Genomic DNA, 17,279 nt, shown 5'->3' with positions numbered 1-17,279 from the left:
AATTCAAAGAGAAAGTGTGTAGTAAGTAGTTAGTTACCTTTAAAGTCTGTTTTTCAGTCATTATTAATGTCATATACTCCAGATTTGACTGCTGTTTTTAATGTAGATCTGGTCCTGGTGTGACAGTCAGGACAGTTTTTATGGGTAAAGCTTGTATTTGGTTTGGACAGACAAACAAATAGGAAGTTGTAGGATTAGCAAATATCAAACAGGCTCTTAATATAATGTCTGATACCGGTTTGTACGGAGGCCCCGAGGTGCAAAACAAAACATTTCAGAAAAAAAAAAACACATTCTTACATTCATCTGGTGCAACGAGCTGCAGGCTACTTTACATCATGCTCAATTTATGAAGCACAGTGTTAGTTGAGGTGGAGCGATGAAGTCGTGTTTGTATAAGTCGATCACCGTCAGCTGTTTGATTTAACTCACATTTTATTTTCATGTATGTTTTTTTAAAGGAGGATTCGTTCTCCCGGCAGAGAACTTCTTTAAAGATCAGTGAGTTTTTTTCACCAGTTAATAAAAATTATAATTTTTTATCTGTAATGTGCTTTTAGTTTATTGAGGGAAAAATCTTCACATGCTACAGATTTAACCCTTTCATGCATAGTGGTCACTACAGTGGATTTCTTGGATATGCATGGGGTTTTGATGGTATAGTTGCACATCAGCCACCACAGTGGACACTAGTGTGTCATCCAATGTTTAAAAAAAATGGAGTTCAAATATTTTTTTCATGCCTAAAGGGAAATAAATACACTTAGGAAAAAAATCCTGACTGTTATTATAATTCATGCATGAAAGGGTTAAAAGTGAAAGTTGTTGAGACTAAAATCCATTGTGAGTGTGTGTGAGACTGGTTTTATCTGTATGTATGGAGCCACACACATGGATGTGTTCCATAGTTGACCATAAAGGCCATTTCATAGTTTCCGTATCCGTGCGAGTCCATATGAAGTACATTTCACCATCTGTCCATGTCTGAGAGGGTCCACGCAGCTCAAAATTGGTGTCTGTGTCGACTGTACGCACTACAAACCTGCACATTTGCTAGAAAAGCAAACTGGACGCTTGTTTCATAAAGTGCATGTCTGTGTTCCCGTTCCTTGGTCCTCGTTCTTCTGCCAAATACATCGAAAACAAGAAACTTTTTCCTCTCGCTGTCACGAGGTCGCCACCTTGTTTAGCTGGTGCGAATGTGTGCGAAACATGTCCGAACACGCACACACACCCGATTGTTGTCCTCAAGTGTGCTTTGTATGCAACAGAAGATAAAAAAAAAAAAAGAAGAAGGTGTCGGATAATTAAAATGTTTCTGGATGTCTTGGAATGATCAGAGGCCCCTCGGGCTCACAACTGTCAGAGAGAGTGTTCACCATTACTACTCCAGTTTTTCTTAGTTCTGTGCTAGAAACCCAGACTTAAACTCTCAAGAGCCAAAAATGTGAAGGGAAATTAGTCTTTATAACTTCCAGTGGTCCAGCTGTTCATTTATGCTGTCTCCTCCTGCAGAACTGGTATCTTCAGTCACCCATATTTCATAAAAATAATCATTTTTAGTTGGTAGATTTCTGTGTGTTTAAGAATAGATCCAGCAGTGGTTCAGTGTGAGCATACAGTGTGCAGCGCTATCATTGGGGATGGGACACTTCCCAGCTGATGTATTTTTACAGTACTGTTATGAAACCCACTTGTGCGTCAGCCGTCAGCTGACAGTCTGACAGACACCTGAGGAGCCGGAGCAGAAACAGGAAATGAAAAACGAGTCGTCATTCAGCGTCAAAGTACAGTACAGACAGCGGTGAGTCCTTACAGAGAGACACAGTGAGGAGCACTTAGAGAGGGGGGGGGGGACATGTCGCTGTCAATCACGAGCCCTCTGGCCCCGCCCCTCTCATTAAGAAGGCAAACAATGAAGAAGTGGGGGGGTGGTGGTGGCGGTGGGGGGGACGTGGAGGGAGAAATCAGACACCAGAGCCACGAAACCAACTGACCCCATCCAGTACCCATCACCCCCTGAAACACAGAGGTGTGTGTGTGAAGGGAATTACTTAGATGTGTGTGTGTGTGTGTGTGTGTGTGTGTGTGTGTGGGGGGGGGGGGGTTAACTTCCAATCCTTTTAGGATTATGCCCCCCCCCTCCTTCTCTCTGGCTCTGTTCTTCGCTCTTTCACTCTGCTGCCCCTCGGGCAATCACATTAAAACTTGCATGGCCAGCGCTCATTCAGATATCTCTAACAATGCGTAGCAGCGGTAACCATGTGAGCGCTGGCAAGGCACGCAGGAATGCACAGATTCAGTTCCCCGTCACCCTCCCTGTACAAAAAAAAAAAAAAAAAAGGAAAAATATTGAAGGCGATAAAGCATTTCCCAGATGTCTTGGAGGAGGAAAATGGCTGTTTTTAAACGACAATTAGCGAAGCAAAAAAAAAAGTCACATGAATCAGAGCACATGTGATCGTTGAACACATTGATTTTTATATGTGAACAGAACGAAATTTCTTTTCTCATTTGAAAGTGAAATTTTATGCATTTTCCACAAAAAAATTTTCAGATGTAACAGCAGACAGTGACGTTTATAAATTGAAACACTTTGGTCTGAAGTGAAATGTCTCGACAATTACTGAATGGATTCCCATGAAATTTGAAAAGGAGATTATGAAGATAAAAGCTAATGACTTTCATGATCCTTCGACTTTTTATCTGGTGACACCAACGGGTTAAAACTAACACTTCAGTTCATGACAGGATATCTCTAAAACTAATGACCGACTGTCAGGCCCAGCTGCAGTTTTCCCCCCTAATTTCCTGTCATCTCTAAGCTATCCGCTGTTTAATAAAGGCAGAATAAACTTCAAAAACAATGAAAATACACAACAAAACAACAGTGGCCTAAATCTGGCCCTGCAACTGATTCTCAGTGCAGATTATCCTTCACCTGATGACGTATATGTCAACGACATATATACCAGAGTTGGTTCACAAACATTATGAGGTAATGCCAGCTGAGCCTGACAAACAGCTGATTTGAGCGTTACAGCTGGGGTGGACATAGATTTTCAGGCGTCAGTATGCTCCAGGTGAAGTCCTCCCTTCACCTGGAGAGGTGTGTACGACAATTTCTGTAACTTTCTGAAACTGACTTGACCACTTCATGCAGTGATTGGCCAGGTGTACAGTGGTTGTTTGAACAATCCAGTGCAACACCATGAATGTCTTCAAGGAGAGACTTCAGTAGTGTTCGATGTCTCTAAGTGTGAACATTCAGAGCAGTTTTCACTTCACATGAACTGTTTTGTTTCAAGCTTAACCTCATTTCCCATTTGATGATTTCCAATAAAGCCGATGACTAGCCATTTTGGTGCCCTGAGCGAGATTAGGATTCGGTACCATCATCAGAAAGCATTAATTGGCCACTTAGTTATGACTTTATGTACAAACTAGTTAGGTTATTCCCCAAGTAATCATGATGCAACCAATTTTAGTAGCTGATTTAGTTACAAACTAACTAGTAATTACTGAGTCTTTAGTGTTGATTTTACACCCTAACGTAGGAGGGAATTTACACATCGCTGGTGCAGCCCAGTGCAGAAATCTGTTTTTATGGATGTAGCGTTAGCCGTTATCACTGATATTATCATTGATATTGGTCAGCAAAATTTCAGCATGATGTCTTACGTTCTAGGAAGGAGCAGTTATCCAGATAGCTAGCTAGCCATTCAGATTCATATCCTTCAATCTGTATCTGACACTAGCAGCTATTGTAGCATCATTATCTAGCATTAGCTTTATTGCTACTTAGCTAGCTAGCTACTACGAATGAAACGTCTACACAAAACAGCATTTTATTGTTAACATAAGATACTATACTTCTAGTATCTGTGTGCCCTGTGATAAATAAAATGAATTCTGTAATGTGTAATGCATCAAATCCAACGTTCATAACAGGAGCTGCAGAGTATGTTTAACTTTAAACTAAATTAAAATAATAAACAGTTGTTTTGCTGGAGTTATTAAACAGAAGATGACACCTCTGTTTATCACCATGAAACTAGTGCATAGCGTTTTCACCAGAGAAAAGTGCACTGTGCAGAAAAGTGGTAGAAATAATGCATTAATGAAAAAGTAAACATAAATGACAAACATTTATGAGACGGGGTGGCCTACTTCTTAAAAAAACATCTTTTTCACTTCACGTAAGTAGGCGAGTATGTGTGTCATAAAGAGTAGCTACTCTGTAGATACTGTAGATTTACATTTCAGTCTTTGTACAAAAGCTGACAACTAACTAAACTGGCCATTCTTAAAGAGCTACTTCACTCTGTATTTTTTGTTCTGACTAAACCAAAAGGCTCCATTTAAACACAAGTACTGATGTTGCTGATGTAAGAAATAGCTGTATAGCTCTCACTGTACGTCACTTTGTTTAAGATCCTCAGCTAAATGTCCTAAAATGTGAATTCACACCTTCCCAAAACAGCTCCTGATACTGTTCTGAGCCACAGAGGAGCAGAGGGCAGAAACAAGCGCTCCCTCCCCGCCCCACAGTGTGCAGGAGGGAGGGAATTGCCATCCGGCCTTATCTCCAGGTCCAGTCAACTAGAGGTGGTGAGAGAGTTTGCTCCATCATCAGAGCTGGCCATTTGATAGGATTCTGGCACTGCAGCTAATCAATCTGCAGCACAGAGCTGCCAGAAGACCTGTAACAAAGCTCAAAGAGCCTCACAAATGGCCTAGTCCTGGGGATAAGCCCCTGCACAGGATTACATATTGATTTTGAACGTCTAAAAAAGCTTATCATATAAAACCGCCACAGACTACAAAAGTAGCGGAGTCTATGCATGAATCCGTCTTTTAGAGAGGAGCATCAACTTTCAAATACAGAGACCCCGAGCATGAACCAAAACAGAAATAAATGGTGGAGAAATCAATGGCAGGGATGAGGTATGGTGGCACATTGTTAACTGGGGAATCACAACTTGGCCTCACTTCTCCGTGATGGGGGAACGGGGGCGGCTGCATGTTTTTTTTTTCTTGGCATTGTGTTGATTTATTTATTTTTATACTTCAAGTTTTTTTTCACACAACCTTCATTTTTGTGGAAATTTAGTGAATTTTGATTATGTTTCTAATGTAATTTTGTTTTCCCTCCTTTTAAGGTTTTTTTTCTTACATATTTCCATCTACTGCTGTTTGGACGGGACTTTTGGAAAAAATGAGATTTACGTCTCAAGAGACCATTCTGGTTAAATAAAGGTCATAATAAAAAATAGGATTAATTTACACCATTTTAGCTTCACTACCGGCAAGGCTTGAGGGATGCAAATGTCAGATCAAGGTCCGCCAGACTGAAATATCTTGAAAAATAGCAGATTAGATGCCATAAAATTTTGCACAGACATTCATGATCCCAAGAGGATGAAATCTGATGACTTTGTTGATCCTCTGAGTTTTGATTTTTCATCTCATGTTACAGACTGGTTGATATTTTTGGTCCAGAGCGAAATTGCTATAGTCTTTTTGTATCTAATAAGCTGCGTCAGTTGTCTTCATCTATGACACATTACACAGGACACTTTATGTTATGAGCCATTACCTGATGCTCACTATAGTCCCTACTACTCCCAGCCTGTTAGATTGAGCCGTTAATGGGCTGATATTGTGTCGTCTGGTCCAGGTATTAGTCTTGTCATAATACATACTGTAGCTGCCATCAGAGTCACTTATACAGTTTAAGTTCATTTAGTAATTTTGAGTTAAATATAAGAATAATTTACATTTTAATAAAAGAATATTTTTGTTAATTAACATAAGTATAATTAAGAATGTACACTTAAGAACATATTTTCATAGTGGTACCAATATTCTTGTGTTACAGTGGGAACTGGTAATTATTATTATTTATGCATTACCACGAGAGGCAGAGCACCTGCCAGATTCAGTGGAGGATGATGGTTAAGTTACATTGCTGTATGGTGTAGTCATCAGTGCAACTGGGAGCACCTGGTCAGTCTCCCAGGGGTATTTAAAGACCTGCCTGTCCCAGTCCGGTTAGGTTAGGTTTTACATTGTACGACACCCTCCATTCATCACCCAACCACTCATCCATCTGATGACACACTGATAACACTGATTAACACAACTCATAACTTTTGTTTTTGGGTACTACACAATAATTGGGGGCTCGTCCATCCATTACAAAATTGGTGGGTCATTGAATTGGCTTATGAATGGGCTCGTGGAAATTGTGAATGAGCTGATGTCATCAAGTTTACTACGGTACTGCGTTGTTTTTAAGTGTGTAAATCGGAAGCCTTGAATGTTTTGTTTTGGTAGACTGCTGTTGTTTTGCTAGCGCTACTGGGGGGATATGAGGTGATTTGGTTTAAAGATAAGTTTCATTATTGGTTATGTTCTGTGTAGCGTGGTGCTGGTGGGATCAGGTAAGCGTGTGGGCACAATCCTCTAGTAGGTGTAGTGTTGGTACCTGTTTGGGTTCGTCAGGTTTGTTTTTTTTTCTCCTGGTAGTGTTGCGGTAAACGTGGTTGGAGCAATTACTCGGGGCACAGCCTTAGCCTCGGGGTGGTTTTGTCACCTTTTCCACACTATCAGTATTCAGTGCATAAGTAAATGCCACTCTCACTGCATGAAGACTAGGGGTGAGTGGTGTTAGATTGGGATAGGCAGATTAGGTAGAGAGGATTTGCACTCTTTTTGTGGGTTTATTGGACCTTGCGCGCACCTTGTTTGCACTTGCTATGCCACTGATATTTGAGAGAGTTAAATGAGCTCTGTTCTCTGGTTTGTTTGGTGTAGGAAATGGCTGATTTTGTTAAGGCATCAGATGAGTTTTGGACAGGTGTACAAAAGAGCAGCTATTAAAGATAATTATGAAGTTGAGATTTCTGATAAGCAGTATCTTGAAAGCAAATTTGAGTGAAATAGGTGTTTTGGCTGTCGGCCAGGAGCAGCCCCCCTGTCCAACTAATATTGCTGGTTTGTCTCTGCCGTTTTTGCGACAAGTAGTTTAATGTTTGAGAAGCAAATACACATGCTTATTTTACAGTTAGAGCATGACAAAATTATGCATAAAGTGGAGATTGGAACGCAATTGGCAGTGGAAAAACTGCGCCATCAGACTGAACAGGCAAGGTTGTCTCTGTAGAAGTACAAGCTTGATTTGATCAAAAGTGGAAAATTGATAGCTCTGAGGAGTTCTGGGGAGGTGGAGAGTTCCTCATTTTGCCTTGAGCCTTCAGAGGCCTTCAAGAGTGTTTTGATATTTTGGGTAACCTGCGTTTGTTAGAGAGTAGAAGGTTGACACGCACACAACTTGCATGTAACTTGCTTGTTGTGTTGTGGTATTTGCAGCGCATTTTCTAAATACTATGTGTGTGTTGTCAAATTGATGAAGATGTTTTCTTTTGTTTGCCAGTTTGACAGTTTGTCAGTTTGCCCTTGTCTGCCACTGTAGAAATCTCATGAACGGATGACATTCATACAAGCAAACCTCAGAAAAATGTCAGAGAGATTTAGGTTAAAGAATAAGAAAATGTTCTTGCATGAGGCGCAATGTTCACCTCCTCCTGTCTGACAGACTGAACATTAACTGATAAAATGTCCTACAGAGAGACAGCCAGTGGCTCCATAAAGACCCTTTTAGATTCCATCACTTTTACACTTCAGGCTGGCAGGAAACCTTTATCAGGAGAAGTTTGAGGACATGTTTGACCCTCCACCCAAACACACACACACACACACACACACACACACACATACAAAACACCCTAAAAACAAACAGCGTAGAGGAAACAAAACCTGCTTGTCCTTGATACAAGAGGCAGCGCCAAATACAGCCGCTTGCCCTCCATCAATAATCCGCACTTAATAATCAGGAGATTAACTGATATCAGGTGTGCAGATGACTGGCGGCTGACTAAGGATGATGGGTAGAGGGAGGAAGGCGAGCAGCAGAGACTCCCCTAAGCAAAGCGTAGCCCTCCCTCCTCCCTCCAAACATAAAACTAATTAGAATTGATTTATTATGGATCAGGTACCTTATCAGGTGAGAGAGGGAATTACCATGGTGAGCCAAAGGGCTGCAGGTCGCTGTTGAATGGTAAAATCAATCTGAGATGACTGCGCCACATCCCAAGGAGAACGCAAAAAAAAAAAAACTGGTTCTAAAGGATTTACAATCATGTAATTATTTTTTACATGTCAGTAAATATGAATTTATCTCCAGATGTAGCTGGTATCGAGGACTGGAGTATGCACAACATGCCGTATTTTAATAAATAAATGGTAAATGGCTGCATTTATATAGTACTTTTTTTAACCTTTTACAATGTTTCTGCTGTTCATTCATCCATTCACACACACACTCACACACTGATGGTGGCAATCTGCCATGCAAGGTGCTTGCAAAGCAATTGGGAACAATTTAGGGTTCAGTATCTTGCCCAAGGACACTTTGACATGTGAGCAGGAGGAGTCAGGGATCAAACCACCGTCCTTCTATTTAGTGGACGACCTGCTCTACCTCCTGAGCCACAGCTGCCCCTGAAAAACAGTAGAAACTTTGCATCAGTGAGTGGAGCGCCTGATGCCTTCCTCTCAGGAAGCCCAGAGCTCTTCTTCTTCTTCTTCTTCTTCCTTTTTTTTCCTCCCTTCAGCCTCTTGTTTGTCGACGGCTGGCGTCAGTTCAGAAGCTCGTCAAACCCTCTCCAGCTCCAGCTCCTTTTCTCTCCCTGGGCAACTTCGAAAACTTCATCAATATGTTAATGACTTAATCTTTAAACACTTAAAGAAACCATTAATAAACATTGATTTGAACACTTGCCACCAGTGACTCGCATTAATCCAGTGCAAATAGCTGATACACAAACTGCAGCGGGGGGCAATTTGTGGAGGATTACCAATAGAAAATGGACACGAGAGAAATTGATCACACCTTCTGTGGCGGGGATGAAACGAGGCTGATTCACGCTGTCAGAAGATGAGTCACCCTTTTCTTCTTCTGTTGTTGGGTTCAACGAGATTTTTTTTTTTTTTAAAGAAAATACTCCCTAAAATAGAAATCATATTATCAAGACACTGCCAAAGTTTCATTCTCGCCGGGGCCACCCACAGTCAACATGTAAACATGCTTTGGCTTCACTCTGTATGCTGCATGGAATAAAACGACAGTCATCTACATTTTACACTTGTAAACATGAACCCATCTGCTGCAAACGCGGAGACAAGAAAGTGAAAGCTGTGTCACAACAAATTCAAGAGGATAAAACTAAATGAACAACTGATGATAATATGATAATATGATGCTACATGGTCATTGTGTGAGCCCACTATCTATCAGTCAGACTGCTGAAGGAAGAAAAGTCTTGTTCTTTCTCTTGGCTTCACAAGATGGGTTTCCATTAGGGGTGTACCCGAATACAAATACATTATTCGGCAAAGCACAAATGTTTTTTTTTTTTTTTTTTTACAAATATTTGTTTCACACAAATATTTAAAAAAATATTTGTTAGTTAGAGGTCTGTCTGCAATGAGGCGATAAGTAAAGTTTTAGCTCAGTAGTCAGCGCAGTCGTCTATGATCTGGGAGACTCCAGTTCAAGACCCGGTGTGGGGACCTCCTTCGTAAGGTAGTTCATTTATGAACACTTATTGTAACACTTTAATTTTCTAAAATTAAAAGTGTAATAAATACAAAAACAGGATTTTTAAGCCTCTTTCCACTTTTATTCAAATACAAATACAAATACTGGGCTTTTTGCACATCCCTAGTTTCCATCAACCCTATTTTACCTGCTTTTTTGCAATTTACGCACATAAAAACACGAGCGGAAATGCTGGAAATTTTTTAAAAAAGCCGAAATATCCCCCAAAAAAGTCTTTGTACTTGGATGAGGTGGAAATGTTGACGCATTAATAAAAGCAAAATGCAAACAGATTTAGCGAATAAATGATGACGTACAGGAAGCATGTGACTTAAATGTCCCCGAAGCTTCCACCCCACTCGAGAGACGAAACATGGCGTCTCTTCGTCTCTGTGCAGCATTCAATATGTGTCTGTATAACTAACACAAAACACGTCCAACAGCAAGAAGCTGTGATGTCAGCTGTTTTCTCCATTTCCACTGTCCATCACTGTTGCCTGTCATCACCATTGTTGCGCCATCTTCTTTTTGTGGTTTACTGCACTTGATAGTCGAATCAACTGTTTACTTCGATGCCATCAACTATTAATATTCACATAACAGTAGTGGATAGAAATGCACATTAATTTGCATTTTCTTTTATTGATTTTCTGAAATTTCAGTTAGAATTTGTGTTGCATTTGGATAGAAACGTTACATCACGTTCATGTTGATTTCTGCCAATTAGCTGTCATTTTCAGTTGATATGTAAGCTGTGGTTGCAGTTGTTAGGTCAAATTAATTTAAAGTATGTTATGTTGATTGAGTCCACTTACAAAATCCTGTACAGCTGCGTCAATCTCATCCATGCTTGTTGCCATACTATCTCCTATGGATGTAGCTAACTAGCTATGCAGGACCATGACGTCGCCATTCTTAACCGCACCTTCAAAGCTCTGATTGTTTCAACTGTTTTTCCAACTGAGGAACCAGCTGTCAGTGAGCACAACGCTGGACCTGAAAATGCTGAAAATATCAGAGATATCACAGAGGGTCACATCTCTACATGATTATACCCTGTGTACACTGACTGTGTTTCAGCCATGGTTATGTAGAGGCATTTTAAGTGCTCGTCACCTGACAATGAAACTCTAACTCTTAGAATTAAGCTAAATTATTTTCCAATGACAGCTACGACACATGACATGTTTTAAAACAGTAAACAGGCTTTAACGAATTCAAATACAGCAGATTGAATCATTGCTGTGTTGTAACAGTTATTAAAGGTATACTATGCAGGATTTGTCTGTTGCTGTTTGTAAACACAGCATTCAAAGTTGGCCCCTCCTCCCTGAATCAACGAGTGAGAGAGAGAGAGAGAGAGCGGTAGTCAAGCGAGCTAGAGAGTTAATGAAGAAAGCGAGCGGTGCTGGCGAGAACAAAGCCGTGAATCAGATAAATAAAATGTTAATTTCTGATTGTTTCACGGCGGTTACGTTCAAAGCACAAATAAACACACCCACACCCCCACAACCCTGCAGGAAGGTGCCACATTGTCAGATTTTGTGTGAATGCAGAGCTTCTTCCTGTCCGCTGTGGCCTCTCTGCTCTGCGTGTGTGTAGCTCAGCCCCGCCCTCGTCAACAGACACACAGACCTGCTGCTCTTTATACATCCATGACACAGAGACAGAGAGCAGAGCAGAGCAGAGGAGAGAGACAGAGACAGAGATGTAACCTGGTTGCTACACTACAAGTCCCAACCTCACACCCTGTGCGCTGTGATTGGCTGGAGGCTACACACCCATTACCCAAAGGTTGATGCCCAGAAGCATCCCGAAAACAGCAAAATAATAAGAAAGTACAGGCAGAGAGCAGAGTCTCTGCAGACAAATACACCGCCACACACTTATAAGTGATGATTGAGAGGGATTGCTTTTGTATGAGTCCATACATTGTTTTTTTTTTTAGGAAAATCCTGCATGCCTTTAACAAAATTGGAGTGCACAAACAATTTTATTTACAGTATATGATACTGTTTTGGGTTACCTCTAAAGATGATCAAACCAAAATATCTGTGTTGGTACAAAACAATCCTGCAGGGATGTGTTCAAACAGAAGCAGAAATATGAGTCTCAGTGAGAAAAGAAGAATTTAGTTGCTAACTTCAGTTGGCCCTCAGCCAAATGTCTATTAAGCAGAAGACATCAGTGACTGAAGACAGTACCCATGGCAGTACACAGATGTAGGATTCTCTTTGTTGAGCCACAGGTTAGATTACAGACCTCACACGAGCAGGTGAACACGAACCTGACACTTTTATATATACAGGAGCATGTTTCAACACACATGGACCGGAGAGGTAGATCTTAGGGCAGACTGGAGTTTTTGTTAAACACTTAAAAGTCAACTAGTAGAACTTGAGAACTACAGTTCGTCTGTCTTAGACCATTGACTGGAACAACATGGACAACCACCCACGTAGCCAGATGTGTCGGGCTGAGTGTCAGCACATCCGGCTGTGTTTCTGGCACTAGAGGACCAAATCTGAGTCTGCGCTGGCTCATATATGGCTTTAGATTTAGGCTTAACAAAGTTTCTACTCCTTATACACACAGTTGTTTGCGACACCTGCATCATTCAGTGCCAATGCATAACTGGAAGTAGTGTATCCTTTTATGTCATAATTATACTCTTATATTATGATCTCTATGCAATATGTTCTGCAGATATTCAGCTTTTAAATCTATTTTCAAGCCAAACATAACACATATTACTTCTTGACAGTTCAAGATGCCTCTGAAACTACATTTAGACTTTCTTAGGACACGAAACAATGAAGTGCATTTCCAACCACAAAAAAATTGAAAATGTGCATTAAAAACAGAGCGGAAATGCTGGAAATTCAAACAAAAAGTCAAAATATTGCTGAAAAGTTTTTACACTTGGCTGAAGTGAAAAAAATCTGTGTATCAATAAAAGCAAAATGTGACAAGTGCAATGCAAACAGACTTAGTGAATGCATGATGACATACATGAATCATGTGACTTAAACATCACTGAAGAGACAAAAACATCAGATCTGTGTGGAGCGATGAGGAGACTGTAACAGTCCTCAAATGAGTACATGAAACAAACAGAAATATTATATTTCCACCATGTTTTCCACATGGTTTTCCATCGATTGAGCTTTGACTGGCGTTCTTTTAATGACGTCATCTCATTTTGTCTTCTTCTTCTGCAACTGGAGAATTAATGCCCCCAAATGTTTATCTCCTAATATTCACAAAACAGTGGTGATGGAAACACATTAATTTACACTTGACGATTGACTTTGATGATTTTCTGGATTTTCGGTTAAAATGTGCACTACATTTGCATTGACTCTTGGCTAATCTCATGGCAAGTTGTTTGTGTCTCACATGGAGCTGTCAGACTTACAATGTACACAATTGGAAATAAGCATAAATTCCAGGATTAGCAGCATTACAAGAAAACGAAAGTTAGAAAACTGCAACTGTCAGAGCCACAAAAGGAGAAGTAATTAATTAAAATAGCTCTAGAATTTGCTCTAAAATGAGAAATTCAGCTTTTAAAACCAGTGACAGTTGAGTCATGTATTGTATTTTATGATATTCCTGTTACGACAATGACTCAATGAAATAAAACAATGCAAGGTAAAGAAATTAAAACAGGTGATGGGGGGAAAACAAAGACTGGAGTTGTTATGGAACAAAACAAACGGGCAACTGGCCAAGAGATTTATGGCGGTCGGCTCAGAGGGCCGGTCAACTCGGCCTTTTGAACCGCGACCCCGAGGAACAGACCCTAGAAGCCATCGTCGGAAAACAAGGCGCTGATTTTGTGGAGCCTCCGGATTTGTTCCCCAAAGGTCTTTGTGCTTGTTGGAGTGAACGAAGCCTCCATAACCAAATAAGATTAAGATCACAATCTGAGGCAGTGCTACATTAAAAAGATAAGGCTAATGAGAGTGGCCTGCTCTCTCAACACTGTTACCTCTCATCATCCGCTGATTAAAAACAGGACATTTTCTGAATAAAGAAAAAGATTTGTGTCTCTTCTTTTTTTCATGCCCCAATTTTGTTATCAAGATTACAGATATAAAATTATTGCACATCATTTGCATGTTGTATCATTAAGTTTATTGATACTACACTCCTGAGGGAAATATATCAGTTTTAATCACCTCTTATTAGGAAAAAGCACCATTCTTGCAACAATTTAGTTCAATTACTATATTTCCTCACATCCAGATTGTCCTAAAAGTGTTTTCTCTCCCTGCTCAAATAAATATCTCAGGGATAACACCTTCGTACAAAGCTAAAATCTCCCAGAAGCCCCACAGACATGGATTTAAAGCCCTTGTTGTGTTGTTATAGTACATTTTTTCCTGTTTGCTTTAGATAACAAATCTTTGGTTGACCCCGAGGGTTAGGGGAGCATTACAAATTAATCCCAGTTTTAATAAGTCTGTCTTAAGCCTGGGATCTTTACTCGAAAAGAAAGAAAGAAAAGGGGGAGGGAGAGAAGAAAGGGATCGGCGAGGAAAAGAAATATATTAAACCCTGTGATCACAGGCAGCTTTTCTTGTTTGTTATCCCTCCGTTTTACCTTTAATCCAATACTTGCTAATCCAATTTGTCTTTCGGGCTCCGACCCTAACTTCTCCTCATCTTACGGCTTTCTCTTAAATATGCCTGAGCCTTTGGAGTCAGTGACCGCTCCTCATTTCAGAGTCAAAGACCTGCTGGAACAAACTGTGGATTCTGGGATGTATGTATACATTAAAAAAAAACAAAGTTAAGGGGGTAAAAAAAAGAGGAAATTGGTGCATGTTGGCTGCTCATGACGCTAGTATAAAAAGTAAGAGGTTGTTCTAGACAAGTTGTAGCTTCAGCCTGAATATGCATGAAGAGCCATAATCAGATCTTGGGCAGTCACCCACTGAAGGGGAATATTGGGGAACACAAAGGGATTGATTTAATTACTTGGAGTGGGCCTGTGCTTTGGAGTCGCCTTGTTAGGAGGGAGTGAAAAGGCTGGCAGTATCCTTGTGCTATTTTTGTGAGGGGGGATCGGAGGGGTAAAGGAGGGCGGGCGGGGGGTGCAGTTGCAGATGGTGGGGGCACGGAGGTAGTCTAGCTTCTTAAGTCACCAAAACTAATCCCGAGTATAAAGCTCTCCTGATGAAAGGACCTGCATTGATTGCAAAAAATGGACATAGTGCATTCTCTGTTTAACGTCAATCTGGCCAACATTCATCCTGTTCAATCACCTTCCCTCTGTGGTAAATTGTGGCAATAACGTGCAATCTTTCTTTTATTTAAAGCATAAAAAGAGCTCATTTAATGCCTCTTTCATTGATATTTTGGCCCGAGGATCTCGCTAAACCTGACAGAAATGTTTTTCGATTGACTGAACGTGTTGTGATTTGTCCAACGTCTGAGTGAAATGGAGGAGACGCCGCTTTGTTGCAGCAAAAAAAAAAAAATTCGTCTTAACAAGTCATTTAGTCCCGGAAGTCTGGAGGAAGGAAATTATGCGTAATGAGTGGCAGTTGAGATGAGACAGTGTGAGAAAGAGAAGATATTGACAACAAGGAAATGCTTTAAATAAGTTGATTTCTATTGAAAAGAGGCAGATGTTGTGATTCAGTGAAAGGCTGGTGGCGATTGACTTTGAATGTTTAAAAAAAACCCAACGCAAGAAGCTTGCCAAAATTTGCAAATTCCCACCCAAACGCACACTGCACAGTTAATACAACAAGGTAAATTAATTACAGACGTGCGTACATATTTTCTTTATTCGAGGACCATTACCACCAAGTTTCATCCCTTTGCTGCTCCCCTCTACGGCATTTGTCTTTGTACGAACACGATGACAGATTCAAGGGTCTTTAGAGGAAAACAAAGCACTTGAGATATTTTGAAGGAGGCGTAGATGTGAGACTCCAAAGCAGAGCTCACCTGATAGATCCCTGAGAGGTGTTTTCATCAAAAGGGCCCCTTTTACTACATAGACCCAGACAATAAGCCCGGCAGAGTGGATTCTAGTGCCTTGTGCTCAACAGGCACCGGTGACAACGAAGCCCTTAATCATCTCATGACAAAAGCCAAAAGGCATCATCCTATTAAGCAGTGTGCTTCGCCGTTAATATGAGCTACTGCCCAGGAACCTTTCATAGGGCGCTGTGCTATTAAAGTGCTTCTGAACCAGCCAGCGGGAACCTAGGCCCATTCACCTTTCATCTGGGAGCCTGTTGTTTGGCTGCTATAGTGGAGGCCAGCTCAAGATGTTAGTGATCTCATTACAGCGGTTGTGAGAAACAGCCTCCAAATTTGAGCATCTCCTTTCCCTTTCTCCTCCCCACTTTTCAATTTCCTAACCCGCGATTCTTCCCTGCGTCAAAGGCTTCGCCCTTGCGTGGCCATAAATTGATTATTACTTCAGGTTCGCAAATATGCCATTTTCCTGAAAAGTTTACTCATCCACACCCCCTGTAGCACTCTCTTTCTTATCTTTTCTTTTCAGGGAGGTACACTGAATGGGCGGCCAGGTTGAAAAGCGAAGAGGCCCCCGGCATCACAAAAAAACGTTCAGATTTCTCATTTAGTTGTCTTTATGCTGCTAGCGCCATGTGGTCCTTGAAGGTGTTGAAAACATGGGAAGCACCGGAGGGATCAGAGCAATCTCATTAGCATTCGCTCAGAATTGGAGTGGCCCGGCTGTATGGCGAGGCCGAGTCCTCTGTCGGGCCCGAGATGGCCGATTCTGCCGCTGCGCCCTCCACCTCTTTGTGCCTTTGTGTTCTTTCAAGATTTTTTTGTCATGTCGGGCTGCTTTCCTAGGCGGGACGTTGCCAAGAGGATCATGGGAAAAGACAATATCATCACTGTCCTGGACTTTGACAGCAGGTGGCCAAGTTCACGAAATAAGAGTGAAATTGCACAATGAAACTGGAGGAAGTCACGTTAGGTGTATGTTGTAAAGCAGAAGCTGTTGGGTTTTGGGTCGAGTTGGGTAATGTAATATATCAAGAAATTACTGTTTTTCTCTCGGTGACTGTGGTGTTTGCCAGAAATTGCCAATGTGTTGCATTTGCTTGGTAAGCTAAGGCTCGGAAACGGATGAAATAAAGCAAAAATGAAAATTTTAAAATTTTGCTTTGGGTTCAGGATTAGGATTGTAATTTAGTGGACTACCAGTCTTTAACAGTCCGGGTTCAGGTCTCAGTTTTAGTCATATATAAAAATTAACAACTAGTTAGCGACTACATTTATAAACATCTGCTTTACACCTTCTGTAAAGCAAACTTTAGAGAAACTCATCATTTGGGGAGCTGCTATTTTGCTACGTGTTTATCAAGTCAACAAGTAAAATAACTGATCGTTTTTTAAATCATCAAACTGGGTGTAACTAATAACATTTATAAAGGCTGCATTTCTATTAGATTCTCTGTCTCGCTGGAGGGATCATCAATGTTTAAAGTTACACCTTTATTTTTCCTGCTATAACAAGTCCGATGCCTGCTGTGAGAAAAGCCCTCATGTTAAAAAGTATTCTAGTCATCTAGCTTTTTAATTAAAATTAGCTAGTTTCCGTTATGTAGCTAATAGG

General features: G+C 40.8%; 1 protein-coding gene across 1 annotated transcript in view; it reads left to right on the top strand.

Moving 5' to 3' along the window:
- The window catches only part of LOC137180289 (E3 ubiquitin-protein ligase TRIM39-like), a 159,194-nt gene that overhangs the window by 102,421 nt on the left and 39,494 nt on the right, over positions 1–17,279 (top strand). The window lies entirely within an intron of this gene.

This window comes from Thunnus thynnus, chromosome 3 (assembly GCF_963924715.1).
Source record: "Thunnus thynnus chromosome 3, fThuThy2.1, whole genome shotgun sequence".
NCBI classification, from domain to species: Eukaryota; Metazoa; Chordata; class Actinopteri; order Scombriformes; family Scombridae; genus Thunnus; species Thunnus thynnus.
The sequence above is the reverse complement of the archived record's forward strand: the minus strand, read 5'-3'. Positions and strand labels throughout refer to the sequence as shown.